At 55.5% G+C, this 20475-nt stretch overlaps 3 non-coding genes across 3 annotated transcripts; 1 reads left to right on the top strand and 2 right to left on the bottom strand.

Moving 5' to 3' along the window:
• The first annotated feature begins 796 nt into the window (after positions 1–796).
• On the top strand, positions 797–870 carry TRNAT-UGU. The gene has a single exon. It is a non-coding gene; the product is annotated as a tRNA-Thr (tRNA).
• A 9846-nt stretch (positions 871–10716) lies between these two features.
• TRNAI-AAU lies at positions 10717–10790 on the bottom strand. The gene has a single exon. It is a non-coding gene; the product is annotated as a tRNA-Ile (tRNA).
• Positions 10791–13524: 2734 nt separating this feature from the next.
• On the bottom strand, positions 13525–13598 carry TRNAI-AAU. The gene has a single exon. It is a non-coding gene; the product is annotated as a tRNA-Ile (tRNA).
• Between the last annotated feature and the right edge of the window lie 6877 nt (positions 13599–20475).

The raw sequence follows: 20475 nt of genomic DNA, 5'->3' as shown, positions 1-20475 counted from the left end.
TAGTTTCTTCCAACTTGCTAGAAGCTCCTTTGCTACGATGTGAGTCAAGCAGTGTCCATTGTCTCTGCGCTATCTCGGAGAAGTCTGCATTGTACACAGTTCCTGGGATAGTCCTTGGGAGTGTGGATCCCTTCAATGGGCCAGCAGCGAGTCTGGCTCCTCCCTTGTCACACCTGAAAGGCTGGTGGGGGGCATTTCTCAACCTCATAACATATCTCAGTAACGCACACAGAGCAAAACTTCATAACTTCCCAACCAATGCGAGCACACACAATCCAACACGATGTTAATGTTCAACAGATCAAGACTTTTGAAATGATACCTCACAAGGCAGACTTTGTACAAACCATGTCATCATTATATGAGAGTGGTGAATATGGGGCTTCCAGGTGCTGCTCTGTGCACAGCGTGCCACACCTGGGCTTACATTGCAATGGAGACGTACCCTTAGAGTCCATCTCTCTTGGGATAAAGATGGCCCACACCTGACTCTCTGCCAATCCCCACTGGGCCCTGAGAAGTGTTGTTCGTGTTTGTATTCTATAAAGCAGAGGAGCAGATGAAGTTTTGCTCCCAAGGTGTGTGTGTGATTCTTTGGACAGGTCTACACTATGAAATTAGGTTGGTGTAATTACATGACTTAGACTGGCAATGCAGTTCTATCAAGCTAATCCCGGTATAGATAGTGGCTCAGCTGTCAGAACTTTCTGGAGCTATGAAAGGGGAGGGGCCCATGGGGCCAGTGGGGTTGGCAGGGAGTCAGGTGTGGGCAGACAGTGTGTTACTGCCACAGGCAGGCACCATGGCTTAGCTGGCTAAAGCACCTGTCTTGTAAACAGGAGATCCTGGGTTCAAATCCCAGTGGTGCCTTGTTGACTAACTCTTGGGCAACCTGGTATTGGCTACCGTGGGAGGACAAAACACAGAGCTCTTTGGTCCAGTATAGTTGTTTAAATTATACTCACAGGCACTGATAACAGACTTACTGAAAGTTTGGGAGTTAAGAGCTGATAGGTCAGTGTTCCAGCCAGTCACAGATGATCCTGCTTCCTCTGGGACAGGGGCAGGTCTGGGCTCTCAGGCTGAATGGCTCATTGTGGCTGCCAGAACCTGTGGGCAGCTCATTTAGTTTACACCGAGGGTTGAGTCCTGCTTTGTGCACCATGTGTGAGAATGAAAATCCTAAACCACCCTTTGAAATAACGAATGCAGCAGGATGTGTTATTGTCCCTGCCCCAAAGCAGACAGACCAATGGAGAAATGCCATTGAGTCCAGGGTAATACTCCCCTGCCATTTTACCTTGTTTGCTTGCTAAACTCCCTCCCAACCTTGAGGGCTCCCAGAGCCCGGTATTGAGCCTGAGCTGAGATGTCTACACTGCAAATTTACCACCCCACAGCCCTAGCCTGGGAGCCTGCACTGGCACGGGACAACGCTGGGTGTTTCATTGCAGTGTGGACATAGCCTGGCATTATGTCTACACTGCCATTAACACACCCAAGTCACTATTCTCAAACCCTGGGTCAGTTGATTCAGGCTTGTGCTGCAGGGTTATAAAATAACAGCGTAGACACTTGGGCTTCAGCCCAGCCTCTGAGACCCCACGAGGGGTGAGGGTCTCCGAGCCTGGGCTCCAGTCTGAGCCCTGATGTCTGCGCTGTAGTTTTTAGCTCCACAACCTGAGCCCCAGGAGCCCACATCAGACCATCCAGGCCAGCGGATTTTATCACAGTATAGATGCCCTCTCAGGATATGTCTACACTGCAATATAAGCCCAGGGTTAGCAGAAGTCATGTCAGCAGCCCCAACACATAAACATAAACCACAAGGGAAAGACCCAACCCCCAAATAAGCTGGGCAGTGTCCTTCTCCCTACGGTTTGTAAGTCCAGCAACTAAAAGTCCTTTAACATGAGCCATCCCCGCTCTGCACCCCACTCACAGCTGTTGTCCTTAGTCAGTGCAAGCCCAGAGGAGCCTCTGTAGAGTTCACCTGCCATCCTGGGTGGAAAAGGGGGAAAATAAGAAGGCACTGTACTCACTATGTTGTCTAGGGACTCACTCATCCCTCCCCAGCCCCCCTGTCCTAACGTTGGTCTAACACCTACATTTTAGTATTGGGACCCAGGCCCCATCCCACTTGGCTTTGGAACCCCTGTCCCCTGCCTAGCAAGTGCTATTGAATTGAGGGTGAGTCCGTCCATTGGGGTCTGCCAAGCACAGTTCTGCTGCCCTTGGGTCACACAACAAGGATAACAACCCTTTATTTCTCCTGCCCCCAATAACAAGGAGACTCGGAATCTAACACCAGCCACAAGTGATCATTTCGGCAAACAACCCAACCTATTTCCAACATACTGTAAAATCCACATGCAGACTCCTACACGAAACCTTGCAAGAAAATCTTCCTGAGGGGGTGTGAAGCACCTGCTGCTGGAGGGAAGGAGGGAGCCGTGGGTTGGGATTGAAGGGCACCGGGAATAGGAGGGGGCTATGGGTTGGGACAGAGGAGAAGGGTGAAGAGGAGCAGGCTCTGGTTGGGAGTGAGGAGCAGTGAGCATAGGAGGGGCTGAGGGTTGGGTCTGAGGGGCACTGGGAACAGAGGGGACATGGGTTAAGGCTGAAGAGCATCTTCATTTGAGGATCCAGCAGGACAGGGGAAGGCAGCAGGTGATTCTAATTCCTTAGGGATATTCTGTGTGTTTGTATGTGTGTGTGTGTGTGTGCAGGGAAGGAACATGCTCTATGCCCAGAGGCCTTTATTCCTCCAGGCTGCAAGGACAGAGGGGCTGTCAGGAAGTTGCCCCTTCAAGCCCACACACAAAAAGGCCCTTCTGAGGAAAGGGAAAATCCTGAAGAGAAAAAGTAACATCAAAGAGGACTACAGAAAGGACAGTTTAAGATCTTGGCAAGTAGTTTATCACCTGACTATGGACTTGAACGCTGGACCTTCAGATTAGAAGTCTGATGCTCAGCCAACTGAGCTAGCTAGGCTCACAAAGGAAAAGTGGAAGCTGGTGCAGAGGAGAAACTAGTCAAGAAAACAAGAGCGGGAAACAATACGGGAAACCTGCTGCTCTCTCTGGCCTTGTCAGGGGGCTGTGCCGATCGGGTGTCTGCACTAAGCTCGGCATCAATATGGTGATCCCTGGGAAGCTGGGGGTCCCCAGGTTGCCTAAGGAGGGGTGAACTGGCCCAGGTCGGAAACAGAGCAGGTCAAAACTCCCGTGCCAATCAGTAGTTGGGTCGCGCCTGTGAGTAGCCCCTGCAGCGTAGCCTAGGCAAGACAGTGAGACACGGTCTCTTTTTATACACCCCCCTCCCCCGCAGAGACTGTATGGGGGGATGGGAGCACCCATTGTGGGGATCCTGAACTGGTGGGAGGGAGGCACCATGTACCAGGGATCCCGAAATGCAGAACAGGGACACCCACACACCAGGCATCTTGCAGCAAGAGCTGCAGTCTTGATTTACAAACTGCAAGTGATGGGGAATTTACCACCTCCCTTGCGGAGCTTGTTCCACTAGATAATTAGCCTCACGGTTAAAAAATGGTCATTTCCAGTTGGGATTTTCTGACATCGACTGCAAGCCAATGGGGTCTTGTGCAAATTTTGTCTGGTGAATTAAAGAACCCTTCAAATCACATATCCCCCCCTCTGGGAATTTGTAAAACTTATTTAAACCAGTGATTAAATCGCCTCTTAACCGCCAGTCAATGAAATCAATTGAACTTCTTCAGTCTCTCGCTGTAGACATTTCCCTTGTTTTTAAAGGCAAAAATCCTGATCTTTCCAATGGGAGCTGCTGCTTCAGTGTTCAGTTTGGGGAGGGATTTGGCTGCACTCAGAGATCTGCCCGCGGGTTACAATCTGCAATCCGAAGGGTCGAACGCAAACAGCGTTTAGATGGGACCGTTAGTGCCGCCCCCGTGTGGCCAAAGACTAGAACTGACCAGCAGAGCTTACAGCTGGAGCCTGGGACGCTCCTGAACAAACTGGGCACGAAGCCTCTCGCGTGGGATCCTCGCTGTGCAGCAGGAGGCGGAGGGAAGCTGATTGTCAGGGCTCAGGGCAGCTCCCTGCCATGCTGAGCCGGTGTCTGTGCTAAGCTCGGCATCAATCAGGTGATTCTGGGAAGTTCAGGGTCCCCGGGTTCCCACAGGAGGTGAAGCAGGTCACCCCTGGAGCAGGTTAAAGCTGCAGGGTGACAGTGGGGTTGCTGCCCCTGTGAACAGCTGCTGTAGCACCGCCTGGGCCCAGGACAGCGAGAGCCAGTTATACCCCCAGCCTGTATCGGGGGCTGGGAGCACTCACACCCTGGGGACCCACCCACAGAGATCTACGGGGAGAGTGGCACCCACACACCCAGGATGTTGTATGGGGGGACAAGGGCATCCACACCCAGGATCCTCTGCAGAGGGACGGACACCCACACACCCAGGATTCTGTATGGGGGCAGAGGTACCCGGACACCTGGGCGGGGATGGGGCACGAAACATCCGGGATCTTACCTGGGAGGACAGCGGCGCCTGCAGCTCAACATGAGACGTGGGCGGGGGGAGCAGGAGCATTTCCCAGTTCCAGGCTGTCCCCGTCTGGCCAAGGCACAGAGCTCACAAGCAGAGTTTAAAGCTCGAGCTGCCAGGTCACAAAACAAGCCGGGCTCCGTAGTTGGTACCTGTAATTCCCAGCTCCTGGGGAGGCTGAGGCTGGCGGATTGGTTGAGCTCAGGAGTTCTGGGCTACAGGGGGCTGTGCCGATCAGGTGTCTGCACTAAGTTCGGCATCAATATGGTGATCCTGGGGGAGCTTGGGGTCCCCAGGTTGCCTAAGGAGGGGTGAACCGGACCAGGTCAGAAATGGAGCAGGTCAAAACTCCTGTGCCGATCAGTAGTGGGATCACACCTGTGAATAGCCCCTGCAGCATAACCTGGACAAGACAGTGAGACACAGTCTCTTTTTATACAGACACCCCCCGCAGAGCCTGGAAGGGGGGATGGGAGCACCCACACGATGGGGAGTCTGACTTGGGGGGAGGGATGCCCCCCTGCAACACAGATCTTGAAAAGGGGAACAGAGACACCCACAGTTCCCAGATGGGGGCAGGCAGGGGAAACCACACACGGGAGCTAGTTCATGGGGTGGGGGACAGAGACACCCACCAGAGATCCTGGATGGGAGCACCCACATGATGGGGATCTTGAACTGGAAGGAGGGAAGCACCATGTACCAGAGGTTCTGAAGGGAGAACAGGGACACCCACACACCAGGGGTCTTGCAGCAAGAGCTGCGGTCTTCATTTACACAGGGAAGTGATGGGGAATTAACCACGTCCCTTGTTCCACTAGATGATTAGCCTCATTGCCAGGGCCGGCTTCAGGAAGTGTGGGGCCCAATTCGAACAGTTTCGATGGGGCCGGGGCAGGGACGACTGAAACAAAAAAAACCCTTTAAAAAACCCCTTTCATTTCTTCCATGTATTATTTACTTTCCATGACTATATAAATAATAACAAAATTATCTATTACATACATTGCATCATATATTAATTAGCTGATTTGCACTTTCATATCAGGAAAATAATTTGTTTTGATAGTTGTACAACTGATTTTCCTCACTAATGTTTATTTTATTAAAATTTATAAAATATTTCCTTATTAATATAAAATTGCCCCTGTTCACCCCCCCAGCACCGCTTGGCCCCGTGAAACAAACCCTCCTTCCCAGCTCCGCCCCATCGAAACAAGGTTGGGGAAAGAAGAAACGGCACATGGGGTGACCAGATCACAGCAGTAAACTAGGACCGGCCCCCACCCTGCTCAGCCCCCCCCGCACACCCCTCTGCCCCCCCGAGCCCCCCGCGGCCCGGCTGCGTCCCTCCGAGGCCGTCCCCGCCCACCACTCACCTCCTTTCACCTTCTCCCTCCCCTGCCAGACACCCCCATGCCCACCCATAGGCGGCAGGTTTGTATAATTTTTGGTGGGGCCCAAAATGGTGGTGCCCCCCCGCTCCCGCCCTGTAAGCTGATATAAAATGAAGCTATAACACGTCAGTGCCACAAAATTACAAGGGTCAATTAAAGTGGAAAGTCAGAAGCAGCACTTGCCTACTTCAATATACAGTATTATACTTTGTTGCACTTGTTGTGATGAAGTGGGAATGTTAATATTTTCTCTGAATACTGTGTGGGTGCCTCAGTTTCCCCTGCAAGATGCCAACTGAAGGTGTTGGGGACAAAGAGATCAGGTGGCCTCCTTGTCCGGAAGAGACACAGAGGCCAGAGGAGGGAGTGTCAGTTTGGAGCTGGCTGGAGAAATGGGGAGAGACCCAGAACTTGGTTCTGGGCTCCCACCCCTAAGATAGACCTGACAGAGGGGTTCTGTTTTCTGTACCAACAAGCTCTGTTTAAACTGTGTTTCCATCATCTCATAGACTCATAGACTTTAAGGTCAGAAGGGACCATTATGATCATCTAGTCTGACCTCCTGCACAATACAGCCCACAGAATCTCACCCACCCACTCCTGTAACTAACCTATGTCTTAGTTATTGAAGTCCTCAAATCGTGGTTTAAAGACCTCAAGGTGCAGAGAATCCTCCAGCAAGTGACCAGTGCCCCACGCTGCAGAGGAAGGCAACAAACCTCCAGGACCTCTGCCAATCTGCCCTGGAAGAAAATTCCTTCCCGACCCCAAATATGGTGATCAGTTAAACCCTGAGCATGTGGGCAAGACTCACCAGCCAGCACCCAAGAAAGAATTCTCTGTAGTAACTCAGATCTCATCCCAGACCATTGGGCATATTTACCTGCAAACCTTCTGTTTTACTGTCTGGCTGAGAGTCACATCTGACTGCGGAGTTGGGGTGCAGGGACCTCTGGTTGCCCCAGGACCCGCCTGGGCAGACTCGCTATGGAAAGTGCATGATGTGGAAGGGCAAGCTGAATGCTCTGAGGTCAGACCCAGGAAGGTGTAAGCTTCTTGCCCTGCAGACAGTCTGCTCCGAGAGAGGAGGCTCCCCCAGAGTCCTGACTGGCTTTGTATGGAGTTGTTCCAAAGCATCCCAGCATCCCCTTCCACACCATGCGCTTCCCAGAAGTCCGCACAGGCACTGACACTCCCTCCTCTGGCCTTTGTCTCTTTTCCAGGCATTAGGAGGCCACCCGATCTCTCTGTTCTCCAACACCTTCAGTTGGCACCTTGCAGGAGAGCGGCCCAGGCCATCAGTTACCAGGAGACAGGGTTTCAGCCATTCTCTGTGCAGACAGCTCACACTGTCCCTCTAGGGCTCTGCAACAATCACACCCCTTATCCCACCATCTAGATCCTTGAGAAATGCACAGGGGAAACTGAGGCACCCACACAGTATTCAGAGAAAACATTAAGAACAGCCCCACTTTGTAACACCTGCATACGACTAGTTATACACTTTAAAGGGGTGTAAAATAGTCAAGTATTGTGCTAAACAAAATGATACTCCAAACTGACCACCAAATTTAAGTTGCACGTTTTTCCCCTCAGGTGAGGGCTCTGGGGTTGGCTGGGGATGAGGGGTTCACAGTGCAGGAGGGTGCTCAGGGCTGGGGTGCTGGGGGTGCAGAGACTGAGGTGGGGCAGGGCTGGGGATAAGGAACTTGGGATGCAGACAGGCTGCCCCAGGGCTAGGGCCAGAGAGGACTCCTCCTCCCCGTTACCGGCAGCCGCAAGCTCCAGGGGAGGGACCCATCGTCCCCACCCCCCGCAGCACACTCACTCTGCACCACAGTCACTGCACATGCTCCTAGGGACTCTCTCAGGTCCAGAAAGCCCACTCCTCCCCTGTGGTGGGTACCGGGTGTCACGGAGTCCCTGGGCGATGCTCTGGAACTGCTCCCCACAAAGCCAGGCAGGACTCTGGGGAGCCTCCTCTCCCTTGGAGCAGACTGTCTGCAGGGCAAGAAGCTCACACGGCTTCACCTCCTGGGTCTCTCCTTGGAGCATTCAGCATCCTCTGCCCCTCCCTGCCCTTCCCACAGTGGGGTCCTGGGGAAGCCACAGGGTCCTGCCCCCCCACTCCACAGTCAGTCGTGACTCTCAGCCAGCCAGTAACACAGAGGTTTATTTGATGACAGGAACAGGGTCTAAAACAGAGCTTGTAGGTACAGTGAACCGTACCCCTCGGTCGGGTCCATTCTGGGGGCAGTGAGCCAGATCCCCCTTGTCTGCACTTCACGCCTGGTCCCCAGCCAGCTCCAGACTCCCAAACCCCCTCCAGCCCCCACTCCTCTCTGCTCAGTTCCTTTCCCGGGGCCAGGAGGTCACCTGATCTCTTTGTCTCCAACACCTTCATCTGGCACCTTTGCAGGGGAGGAGCCCAGGCCATCAGTTGCCCGGCGACAGGGTGTCGGACATTCTCTGTGCAGACGGCATCACACTGGCCCTCTCGGGCTCTACAACAATCACACTCTCTTATCCCACCATCTAGAGCCTTGAGAAATGCATTGGGGAAACTGAGGCACACAGACAGTATTCAGAGAAAACATTAAGCACATTCCCACTCCGTAACACCTGCATACGACCAGTTACATACTTTGAAGGGTGTAAAATAATCAAATATTGTGCTAAATAAAATGATACTCCAAACTGACCACCAAATTTAAGTTGCATGTTTTTCCCCTCAGGTGAGGGTTCTGGGGTGGGGCTGGGGATGAGGGGTTCACAGTGCAGGAGCGTGCTTGTGCTGGGGTGCAGGCTTTGGGGTGAGGCAGGGCTGAGGATGAGGAACTTGGGGTGCAGACAGGCTGCCCCAGGGCTAGGGCCAGAGAGGACTCCCCACCACCACCACTGGCAGCAGCAAGCTCCAGGGGAGGGACCCCTCCTCTCCCCCCTGCCCCCCACAGCACACTCACTCTGCCCCACAGTCACTGCACATGCTCCTAGGGCCCCTCTCAGGTCCAGAAAGCTCACTCCCCTCCCCTATGATGGGTACTGGGGGGGGGGGGGGTTGCCATCACAGGTGGCCTTCCATGTTGCTGCCCCTCACCATAACTTCACTGTGGATGGGGGAATGGGGCTGCCCCTTGCCCAGCATGGGGCAGAAGTGGGGTAGGCAGGGTGGTGGCTATGGTGGGGGGGGGAGCAGGGTGTCATAAAATTCACCCAAGCCCCAGCTACTCAGGTCTAGGAAGCCTCCCTCTCCCATCCCCCCTGTGGCAGGTGGGTTGGTGGGTGCTGGGGGAGGGGGCATTGCCTTCCCATGTGGCTTCCTGCCTCCCCTGTGCAGCCTGCTGCACCTCACTGGGGGTAGGGGATGGGGCTTTCCCGTCCCCAGCGTGGGGCAGTAGTGGGGCTGCAGGGTGGTGGCTGGGGGACAGGGAGAGCAAGTTGTCACAAAAATACACCCAAGCCCCAGCTGCTCAGGTAGGTCTATGAACCCCTCCCCCATCTCCCTGTGGTGGGAGGCACTGCCTTCACATGTGGCTTCCTGCCTCCTGACCCCTGCTGCAGCCTGCTGCCCCTCACCACAGCCAAATGAGAGGCGGGGAGCGCCCAAGCAGGGGAGAAACCTAGCTCCAAATATTGGTGGAGCAGAACCCCTGACTGTGCATATTCCTGGGGCTTTAGCCCCAGGAGCCCATAAGTTGGTGCCCATGGCCTCCACGAGTGCCAGACTCTGACCAGCTGAACCAGGCAAGCCAGTTCATCAGCTGTTGCAAGAAGTGTGCAGAGTAGGGGCTGTAGCTTTCACAGCATCTCAATTTGGGCCAGGGTGGCCATTTAGAAATCTTTTCCTTGCTTTTCTTTTTCGCCTGGCCCCAGCGTTAGGACCGTTTGGGTGTTTCAGTGTGTGTGTTTTCCCATTTGGAGGCATTTGGAAGTTTGGAAGGGGAGCTGAAAGAGGAGTATTTTTCACAAGCAAGTTGGCTTTCTGCACAGGTAGGGCCCTTGGCCGTAAAGCTTAGCTCCGTCAGTGCGTCTGCATGGGGTTCCTCCAGTGCCTCAAGAGCCCGTGCTAAACTCTCGGTGTGGGCGTTGGCTTCCAGCAGCAGTCAGAGTGCCATGCCTGCGTCTTCCCAGGGCCGGCTCCCGTGAGGCACGCATAACTTGGGAGGAAAGGGGTAGAAGAGAAAGCAAGTGAAGCTGACTTCGAGTGGTGGTGCCCCTGGGCGGAGTGGTCCTCCTGCTCCTTCCTGTCGGAGGGGTGGGCTCGAGTGTGGGCTTGGGGGGTCTGGCTGTGGGCGGTGGGAGGATGGTGTCCAGGGATGTCCCAAAGGTCACCCTGCGCCGGCGGAGTGTGAAGCCTCTCCCCTAGTTTGGGGTGCCGAGTATTAAGCCTTTCTCTGTGGCTTGGGCTGGGGAGCATGATCCGGCGTCGGGTCCATTTGGGTGGAGCTGGCGGCCGGCAAGAATTCGGGCCATCAGGTCAACCCTCTGTGGAAATGGGGGTGAGCCGGCAGGCCTGCGATTTTGGCTTTGCGGGCGGGCAGCTCAAGCCTGGCCTCCTATGAGCCTGGAAGGCAACCGGCCGGGCTCACCCGTCTCCTCCCCGGGCCCAAGTTCCTTTCAGGCAGCAGGTGGAGCGAGGAGCCCAGGGAGGGGAGACCAAGGAGGTGTCTGGAGCCTCGTCCTGCCCGGCGCCCAGCAGGGCTCTTGCCCGCTCCTGGCCCACCTGGTTTTGGCCTCTGCCACCCCTAGCAGTCAGCCAAGAGAGCAGAAGTCACCCTCTCCCTCCCGCAGTGGCCAGCATGGGGCTTGAACCCATGACCTTGGCGTTATTAGCACCACGCTCTAACCAGCTGAGCTAGCCAGCCTACGGGAAGCCCTTCCTTGCCTGACCCTTTTGGAAGGAGTCACCGGCTGGCGCAGGGAACGATGTGGCCTCCGTTATCGAATGGATGGATCAAGATGCCATCTGCCAAGGTAGGGGAATTAGCTCAAGTGGTAGAGCGCTTGCTTTGCATGCGAGAGGCAGCGGGATCAATGCCCGCATTCTCCAGTGGCAAGGCAGCCGCAGGGACCTTCTCTTGCCCTTCTTTTAGAAGCCATGGACAGTCAGCCGGCTCAGCTCCTCCAGTGGCCTCCATCCCTCTCCCCGCTTGGCCTCCCAAAAGGCCAGCCCTTGCGGAGCACAAAGCTCTTCCACCCTGGCCCTTCTCCCCCTTGCGCTGACTGGGAGGATGGAGACAGCTGGGGGAAGTTAGCTCAAATGGAAGAGCATGGGAGAAGTAGTCAGACCCATACACACATTCTCCAGCCTGCTCTGCTATGCTCTGCTCTGCTGTGCTGGGCTGGGCTCTAGTGGGGGACCTGCACCTTTCTTTCTGAGCTCTCACTGGAGCACAATCCCTTTCCTCCTCCCTCCCTGCTAGTCTACGCCAAGCTCATTGGCCAGGAGGGAGAGCCACTCAAATACAGAATTACTCACATCCCAGGGGTCCATGAAGGGAATGAGGAGATGGGCGGGGTGGCACGCGATACCAGCTCAGCTGAGACCGTGAGACCTCGCAGCCTCCTGATCTCAGGCAGCATGGCAGCCGTGGAGCAGAGCAGAGCAGAGCACGCAGACAGCTTGGAGACAGCCAAAGCGGGGAAGGGCTGCGTTGGTCTGGAAGAGGGAGTTGGTGGCTGTCTATCCTGGCGGAGGCAGGGTCGTTTTGCTGTATGCTGGGCCGGGGGCCAGGGAGTCTGCTAGAGTTGCTGAGCTGGGCCTGCTTCTGGCTTTGCTTGGGTTAGAGGAAAGTGGTGAAGATAAGAACAGCCCTCCTGGGTGAGACCGATGGTCCAGGTAGGCCACTATCCCGTCTTCTGACAATAACCGATGCCAGGCGCTTCAGAGGCAATGGCCAGAGCAGGCAATCGTCAAGTGATCTATCCCTGCGTTGTCTTCTGAAGCTTGGTGCTTGTTTCAGGGGCTAACTCTCAGCCCAGACACACTCCAGGGAGGGAGCGTTGGTGTTTGTGCCGAGGAGCGTGGCTGAGACTCAGACCCCCTTCCCCAGCTCTGGGTAGCGCCCCCCCTCCCCATTTCAGGCTGTGTTCTGCTTAAGGCCACAGAGCCCTTGCCTTTTTTTGCCCGGTGCCAGCTGCGGGGAATTAGCTCAAGCGGCAGAGCGCTTGCTTTGCATGCAAGAGGTAGTGGGGGACGCTGCCCGCATTCTCCGAGCCTGTCGACTAAGGGCTCCTGATGAGCGTGGTGGATGGGAGAGCCAGCCATCTGACTTTTGGCCTGGCTGCCCGTAGCGGTCAGGCCGAAAAATCAAAAGCCACCCTCCCCAGGCCCACAGCCACCCAGGGGCTCCTCTGCACCATCTTGCCTCCACGAGTGCCACACTCTGACCAGCTGAACCAGGCAAGCCACGGGAAGCTTCTCAAGGTCTTCCCCTGGTGTGGGCTTGGATGCGAAAAGCACCTGGCCGTTCATCAGCTGTTGCAAGAAGTGTGCAGAGTAGGAGTAGCGATGGGGCTGTAGCTTTCCACAGCATCTCAATTTGGGCAGCTTTCCATTCCCCTTTTCTGTGTAATGTCCCTCCCACGGGTTTCACTTTCGGAGCTGTACGACTCTGGCAGGGTGGCCATTTAGAAATCTTTTCCTTGCTTTTCTTTTTCGCCTGGCCCCAGCGTTAGGACCGTTTGGGTGTTTCAGTGTGTGTGTTTTCCCATTTGGAGGCATTTGGAAGTTTGGAAGGGGAGCCGAAAGAGGAGTATTTTTCACAAGCAAGTTGGCTTTCTGCACAGGTAGGGCCCTTGGCCGTAAAGCTTAGCTCCGTCAGTGCGTCTGCATGGGGTTCCTCCAGTGCCTCAAGAGCCCGTGCTAAACTCTCGGTGTGGGCGTTTGGCTTGCGTCAGTCAGAGTGCCGTGCCTGCGTCTTCCCAGGGCCGGCTCCCGTGAGGCACGCATAACTTGGGAGGAAAGGGGTAGAAGAGGAAGCAAGTGAAGCTGACTTTGAGTGGTGGTGCCCCTGGGCGGAGTGATCCTCCTGCTCCTTCCTGTCGGAGGGGTGGGCTCGAGTGTGGGCTTGGGGGGTCTGGCTGTGGGCGGTGGGAGGATGGTGTCCAGGGAAGTCCCAAAGGTCACCCTGCGCCGGCGGAGTGTGAAGCCTCTCCCCTAGGTTGGGGTGCCGAGTATTAAGCCTTCCTCTGTGGCTTGGGCTGGGGAGCATGATCCGGCGTCGGGTCCATTTGGGTGGAGCTGGCGGCCGGCAACAATTCGGGCCATCAGGTCAACCCTCTGTGGAAATGGGGGTGAGCCGGCAGGCCTGCGATTTTGGCTTCGCGGGCGGGCAGCTCAAGCCTGGCCTCCTATGAGCCTGGAAGGCAGCTGGCCGGGCTCACCGTCTCCTCCCGGGCCCAAGTTCCTTTCAGGCAGCAGGTGGGCGAGGCCCAGGAGGAGAGCCCAAGGAGGTGTCCGGGCCTCCTCCTGCCCGGCGCCTGCGCCCGCGCCCAGCAGGGCTCTTGCCCGCTCCCGGCCCACCTGGTTTTGGCCTCTGCCACCCCTAGCAGGAAGCCAAAAGACCAGAAGCCACCCTCTCCCTCCTGCACCCCAAGGGGCCAGCATGGGGCTTGAACCCATGACCTTGGCGTTATTAGCACCACGCTCTAACCAGCTGAGCTAGCCGGCCAACGGGGTGCCTGGTTTTGCCTGACCCTTTTGGAAGGAGTCACCGGCTGGCGCGGGGAACGATGTGGCCTCCGTTATTGAATGGATGGATCAAGACCCCATTTGCCAAGGTAGGGGAATTAGCTCAAGTGGTAGAGCGCTTGCTTCGCATGCGAGAGGCAGCGGGATCAATGCCTGCATTCTCCAGCGGCAAGGTAGCCGCAGGATCTTCTCTTGCCCTTCTTTTAGAAGCCATGCACGGTCAGCCGGCTCAGCTCCTCCAGTGGCCTCCATCCCTCTCCCCGCTTGGCCTCCCAAAAGGCCAGCCCTTGCGGAGCACAAAGCTCTTCCTCCCCGGCCCTTCTCCCCCTTGCGCTGACTGGGAGGCTGGAGACAGCTGGGGGAAGTTAGCTCAAATGGAAGAGCAGGGGAGAAGTAGTCAGACCCATACACACATTCTCCAGCCTGCTGGGCTCTGCTGTGCTGGGCTCTAGTGGGGGACCTGCAACTTTCTTTCTGAGCTCTCACTGGAGCACAATCCCTTTCCTCCTCCCTCCCTGCTAGTCTACGCCAAGCTCATTGGCCGGGAGGGAGAGCCACTCAAATACAGAATTACTCACATCCCAGGGGTCCATGAAGAGAATGAGGAGATGGGCGGGGTGGCACGCGATACCAGCTCAGCTGAGACCGTGAGACCTCGCAGCCTCCTGATCTCAGGCAGCATGGCAGCCGTGGAGCAGAGCAGAGCACGCAGACAGCTTGGAGACAGCCAAAGCGGGGAAGGGCTGCGTTGGTCTGGAAGAGGGAGTCGGTGGCTGTCTATCCTGGCGGAGGCAGGGTCGTTTTGCTGTATGCTGGGCCGGGGGCCAGGGAGTCTGCTAGAGTTGCTGAGCTGGGCCTGCTTCTGGCTTTGCTTGGGTTAGAGGAAAGTGGTGAAGATAAGAACGGCCCTCCTGGGTGAGACCGATGGTCCATCTAGGCCACTATCCCGTCTTCTGACAGTAACCGATGCCAGGCGCTTCAGAGGCAATGGCCAGAGCAGGCAATCGTCAAGTGATCTATCCCTGCGTTGTCTTCTGAAGTTTGGTGCTTGTTTCTGGGGCTAACTCTCAGCCCAGACACAGTCCAGGGATGGAGCGTTGGTGTTTGTGCCGAGGAGCGTGGCTGGGACTCGGACCCCTTCCCAGCTCTGGGTAGCGCCTCGCCCCATCCCCCATTTCAGGCTGTGTTCTGCTTAAGGCCACAGAGCCCTTGCCTTTTTGCCCGGTGCCTGAGAGTCAGGCCAGCTGTGGGGAATTAGCTCAGCGGCAGTGCGCTCGCTTTGCATGCGAGAGGTAGTGGGGCGATGCCCGCATTCTCCAAGCCTGTCGACTAAGGGCTCCTGATGAGCGTGGTGGACGGGAGAGCCGGCCATCTGACTTTGGCCTGGCTGCCCGTGGCGGTCAGGCCGAAAATCAAAGCCATCCTCCCCAGGCCCACAGCCACCCAGGGGCTCCTCTGCACCATCTTGCCTGAGCGGGTGGAAGTGGAGCCTGGACCTGAGCTGATGCGCTGAGGTTATTTGCACTGTGCACTTCACATGGAGGTGAAAACACGGGACACAGATCTTTGAGCACAACCCTTGTCCTGAGGAATGGAGGGCTGCACAAGAGAGACCGGCTCTCCTGGCGGGGCAGCAGCGGCTCTTCACAGGGTCAGTCCCACTGGCAATTCGTACCAGAGTTTTGCCGGCCTCCTTTCCTGGCCTGGCTCCCCTCCCTTTAGGGAGACTGGCGGCCCCAAACTTCCCAGAAACCATCATAGCGAGGCCAACCTGAGCCTAGACACCTGCTCAGCACCCCGGGGTGCAGCCCTGAACTCCGGCAATCAGCTACGCTCAGCTGCCCACCCAACAAGCGTCACACGCAGGAGCCTTCATGCCCCGTGTGTTCAGGTCCCTCCCAGCGCCAGCTTTAAACTCCGCTGCTCAGTTCTAAGCTTTGGCCACACGGGGGCAGCCTGGAGCTCAGCCAACGCCTCCCGTTGCTGGTTGCATTTCCCGCTCCTCATGGCAGGTTCACACCCCGCAGGCAGATCTCTGAACCGGAGCCGAACCGTTCCCCAAATCCAGCGCTTTAGCAGCAGCTTTGCTAGGAAAGCGCTGACGTCACCAAGTAAAGTAAGAGCCAGAGCGCTGTGTCCAGGATCTTCTATCGGGCCCCTCACCGTGGTGTCTGTCAGGCGCAAGGAGAAACCAGGGAAATGTTTTCATGGCGTTTAAGGGCAGAAGGGGCCATTAGCTCAGCTAGTCTGACCCCCGAATAACACAGAATTACACCATGACACACACTGATCCCACAGACCTTAGACAGATCAAAGCGTTTCAGCCCTCAGGACGGAGGCTAAACTGGGTACCAGAGGCAGCGAGCAAGGGGCCCCCAAGGCAATGGCAGGGAGCTGACGAGGTGAAATATGCCCAGATGATCCCAGCAGGCGACCCACCCCCATGCTGCAGAGGTGGGAGTCCCTGTTCCTCCTGCCCTTAAGAATCTCTGGTGGTAAGTGGGTCCCCCCAGTTCCCCAGATAAGAATCCTCCATGGGATTTCCCTGGCTTCACCTCCAGATAAGAACATTGTGTGGAGGGAGTGGGAGGAAGGTTGTCTGGCAGATCTGTAAAGGGGGACTGTGTCTCCCTGTCTGGCCCAGGCTCCTGGGAGGAAGTGATCTCAGTGTGTCTGGCTGTCTCCATTCCTCCCACCCATAAGAATCCCTGGTGTGTGGGTGCACCCTAGACCATGAAGGATCTCTGGGGGGTGGGTGTCTCTCTCCCCCTAGTCAGGATCACTGGGGCGTGCCTGTATAAAAAGAGACTGTGACTCACCCAGGCTGGGCTGCCATCATGGAACAGACCAGGTCCTTCTGTGGAGGGTTTGCGTTCCTCCAAGGACGTGATCTCAGTGTGTGTGGGTGTCCCTGTCCCTTCAACCCTTAACAATCCCTGGTGTGTGGGTGCGCTGGGCCCCATTACAATCCCCTCTGTCTTACCCCCCATGAGGGATCCGGTGGATGTGGGTGTTCTCCATGCTACTGGGGGTGTCTGGTGCCCCTGTCCCTCCGGGTTAATAGTGGAGTGTGTGGGTGTCCCCCTGCCCGTTAAGGATCCATGTTGTGCGGATGCCCCCGTTGTTCTCATTAAGAATGGTGCAACGGAGCATATGGGTGTGTCCCCACCCCATGAACTAGCTGCCGTGTGTGGTTACCCTGCCCCCATCCAGGCTCTGTGGTGTGTGGGTGTTGCTGTTCCTCTTTTCAAGATCCGTGTGGCAGGGGGCATCCCTCCCCCCACGTCAGAATCCGCAGCATGTGGGTGCTCCCATTCCCCCCTCCAGGCTCTGCGGGGGCTGTCTGTATAAAAAGAGACTGTGTCTCACTGTCTTGCCCAGGCTACACTGCAGGGGCTATTCACAGGTGTGATCCCACTACTGATCAGCATGGGAATTTTGACCTGCTCCATTTCTGACCTGGGCCGGTTCACCCCTCCTTAGACAACCTGGGGACCCCAAGCTTCCCCGGGATCACCATATTGATGCTGAACCTAGTGTGGACACCTGATCGGCACAGCCCCCTGCAGCCTAGAACTCCTGAGCTCAAGCGATCCACCAGCCTCAGCCTCCCCAGGAGCTGGGATCACAGGCACCAGCCACAGAGCCCGGCTTGTTTTGCAGCCTGGCAGCTGGAGCTTTAAACTCTGCTTGTGAGCTCTGTGCCTTGACCAGACGGGGACAGCCTGGAACTGGGAAATGCTCCTTCTTCCCCAGTCCTCGTCTCATGTCGAGCTGCAGGCGCCGCTGTCCTCCCAGGTAAGATCCCCGATGTTTCGGTGCCCCCTTCCCCCACCCAGGTGTCCGGGTACCTCTGCCCCCCATACAGAATCCTGGGTGTGTGGGTGTCCGTCCCTCTGCAGAGGATCCCGGAGTGTGGATGCCCTTGTCCCCCCCTACAAGATCCTGGGTGTGTGGGTGCCACTCTCCCCCCAGCAGATCTCTGGTGGGTGGGTCCCCATGGTGTGAGTGCTCCCAGCCCCCAATACAGGCTGGGGGGGTATAACTGGCTCTCCCTGTCCTGCCCAGGTGGTGCTACAGCAGCTGTTCACAGGGGCAGCAACCCCACTGTCACCCTGCAAATTCAACCTGCTCCAGGGGTGACCTGCTTCACCCTCCTTTGGGAACCCGGGGACCCCGAACTTCCCAGAATCACCTGATTGATGCCGAGCTTAGCGCAGAAACCGGCTCAGCCTGGCAGGGTGCAGCCCTGAGCCCTGACAATCAGCTTCCCTCCTCCTCCTGCTGCACAGTGAGGATCCCACGCGAGAGGCTTTGTGCCGAGTTTGTTCAGGAGTGTCCCAGGCTCCAGCTGTAAACTCTGCTCGTCAGTTCTGATCTTTGGCCACACGGGGGCGGCACTAACGGTCCCATCTAAACGCTGTTTGCGTTCGGCCCTTCGGATCGCAGATTGTAACCCGCGGGCTGATCTCTGAGTGCAGCCAAATCCCTCCCCAAACTGAACATTGAAGCAGCAGCTCCCGTTGGAAAGATCAGGATTTTTGCCTTTAAAAACAAGGGAAATGTCTCCAGCGAGAGACTGAAGAAGCTCAATTGATTTCATTGACTCCATGAATGTTCCTCTGTGTCCCCCTAAGAGTCATGCCCCACTTTTTGGGGACCACTGAACCCTACTCGCTAAGCAGGGGCTAGTGATGCCAAAGCCCAGGGAAAGGGAGAACAAGTGCGGGGCCCCCAGCACTGGAGCCATGTGAAGGGGCTGCAGGAGAGGGGCAATGGCTGGTGGCCCAGGGAGTTAAGGGCAAAGGAGGCACAGGAGGGGGCAGGAGTAGGGGTGAAGGAGGTGCAAGGGCTGGGAGTGCAGGAGCTAGCGGTAAAGGGGGAGGGGGGATCGTCCAGGGGCAATGGGGAAGTGCCAAAGTACAAGCTTTGCCCAGGGCACCATTTTCCCTAATGCTGGTCTGAGCAAACAATTGGAAATGACCCTTCAGTGAGACCAGAACCATAGTGTAGAAAAGCCCCTTTGTTAAGTGGCTGTGGTTGAGGGCTTAGGGAGATGGGTTAAAAAACAATGGGTGTCTTTCTGTGGAGGTTTGATTCTTGCCTGCTAGGCAAGGCTGGTGTGTGGTGTCTCCATGGCTGTACTTTCAGTGTCTGATCTGCCACAGGGAGCCGAGTCTAGACATATTCAGAGGCTCTATGCCAGGGTTTTTCAAACTTCCTTTCACTACAACCCCTTTTTGCAAAAAAAAAATAAAAAAACCTTACTACATGACCCTAGAAAGACGCACCAAGCCCCTCTACACTGAGCACAGGCAGAGGAGACAAAGCCTGAGCCCTGCCCCAGTTAGGGGAGGGCAAAACCAGAGCTTGAGGGATTCAGCCCTGGGTGGTGGGGCTCAGACTTTTGGTTTCAGCCCCAGGCACCAACAAGTCTAATGCCAGCCCTGGCGACCCCATTAAAACAGGGTTATGACCCACTTTGGGGACCTGACTCAGTTTGAGAACCACTGCTCGATGCTGAGGGGAGAGAGTTTCCTGTGGGTGTAGTTAATCCACTTCCCAAGAGGTGGCAGCTATGTCAGTGGGAGAAGCTATATCGGTGGGTGTGCAAGCTGTGGTGTTTGCCACATTTAAGAAGTTTAATCAAACCTCATTTTTAAAACCACCTGTGGTCTGGGAATGGCAAAGGAGCTCGATGAATCAGGGTTTCTCCTTCAAAGTCCTGGAAATGACAGTTCCATACTCCTGTTGTCATGGGGGTATAACTCAGTGGTAGAGTGCTTGACTGCATCTCAAGTAGTCCTCAGTTCAAGCCCCCGTGTTCTCTTATAACCTTCTTTCTTTTTTTTTTAAAAAAGGAAAACATTTTCATTTCCATTCTCCATTCTGTTCAGGAGCTCCACTATACGGGGGTGCTTGATATGAATGCAAACACTCAACATTTCGCTGTCCAAATGCATAAAAACCTAGCAAAGCTGTCCATCAGCTGAAATCAGTTCCAGTCCTCTAAGTGTCAAGTTTATGTTTTCATCAATTAAACAAACGTATCATACGAATGTACATTTGCAGAACCCTCTTCTCCAGGAGCTGTGTTGTGCAGAAGAACAAGAACCACATCCAGCTGTAGTTCAGGAGTCTGATGACAAATGTTCTGAGGGCTGGAAAAAATGCCTTCTAGTGAGCTATTGAACAAGCTCAACCCGTTTAGCCACCACTTCAAAAGAAGATTGAAAGGTGACTTCATTGAAGGGTTGAAGGGCCTTAAAGGAGAGAAAAGGTTGTGTATTAAAGGACTCTTTAATCTAGCAGAGAAAGGAATAACAAGACCCAGTGGCTGGAAGGTGAAAAGAGACAAATTCATATTACAAATAAGACACAAATATTCAACAGCAAGGATGATTCACCGCAGGAACAATCTACCAAGGAAAGTGGTGGATTCTCCACCTCCTGATGTCATTTCATGAAGACTAGATGCCTTTCTGGAATGTGTTTGCCCCAAAAGTAGCTATTGTGTCATACAGGAGGCCTGTGATATGCAGGGGGTCAGATTAGATGCTCTAATGGTCTCTTCTGGCCATAAAGTTGACTAATTTCTGAAAAACTGAGTGTAGCATTGGGAGCAGCGTCTGATGTTTTCCTGTCTAGCCGGCTTGCTGCCTAGAACGAACGCTCCTTGAGTGGGGTGATCCACAGGGAGTAGTTCAAACCTCCAAAGTGCCTGGCCAGGGGCAGGACATTAGCCCAGCAAGGGAGGGGTGTGGCAGTGACATCACAAAGGCCTTTTGCAGGACCTCAGACTATTGGTCAGAGGTGGTGGGGAGGTGGTGACCTCACAGAGAGATGCTGACATCAGC

The sequence above is a fragment of the Mauremys reevesii genome, linkage group 12, assembly GCF_016161935.1.
Source record: "Mauremys reevesii isolate NIE-2019 linkage group 12, ASM1616193v1, whole genome shotgun sequence".
NCBI lineage: Eukaryota > Metazoa > Chordata > Testudines > Geoemydidae > Mauremys > Mauremys reevesii.
This window is presented reverse-complemented; position numbering and strand designations above follow the sequence as displayed.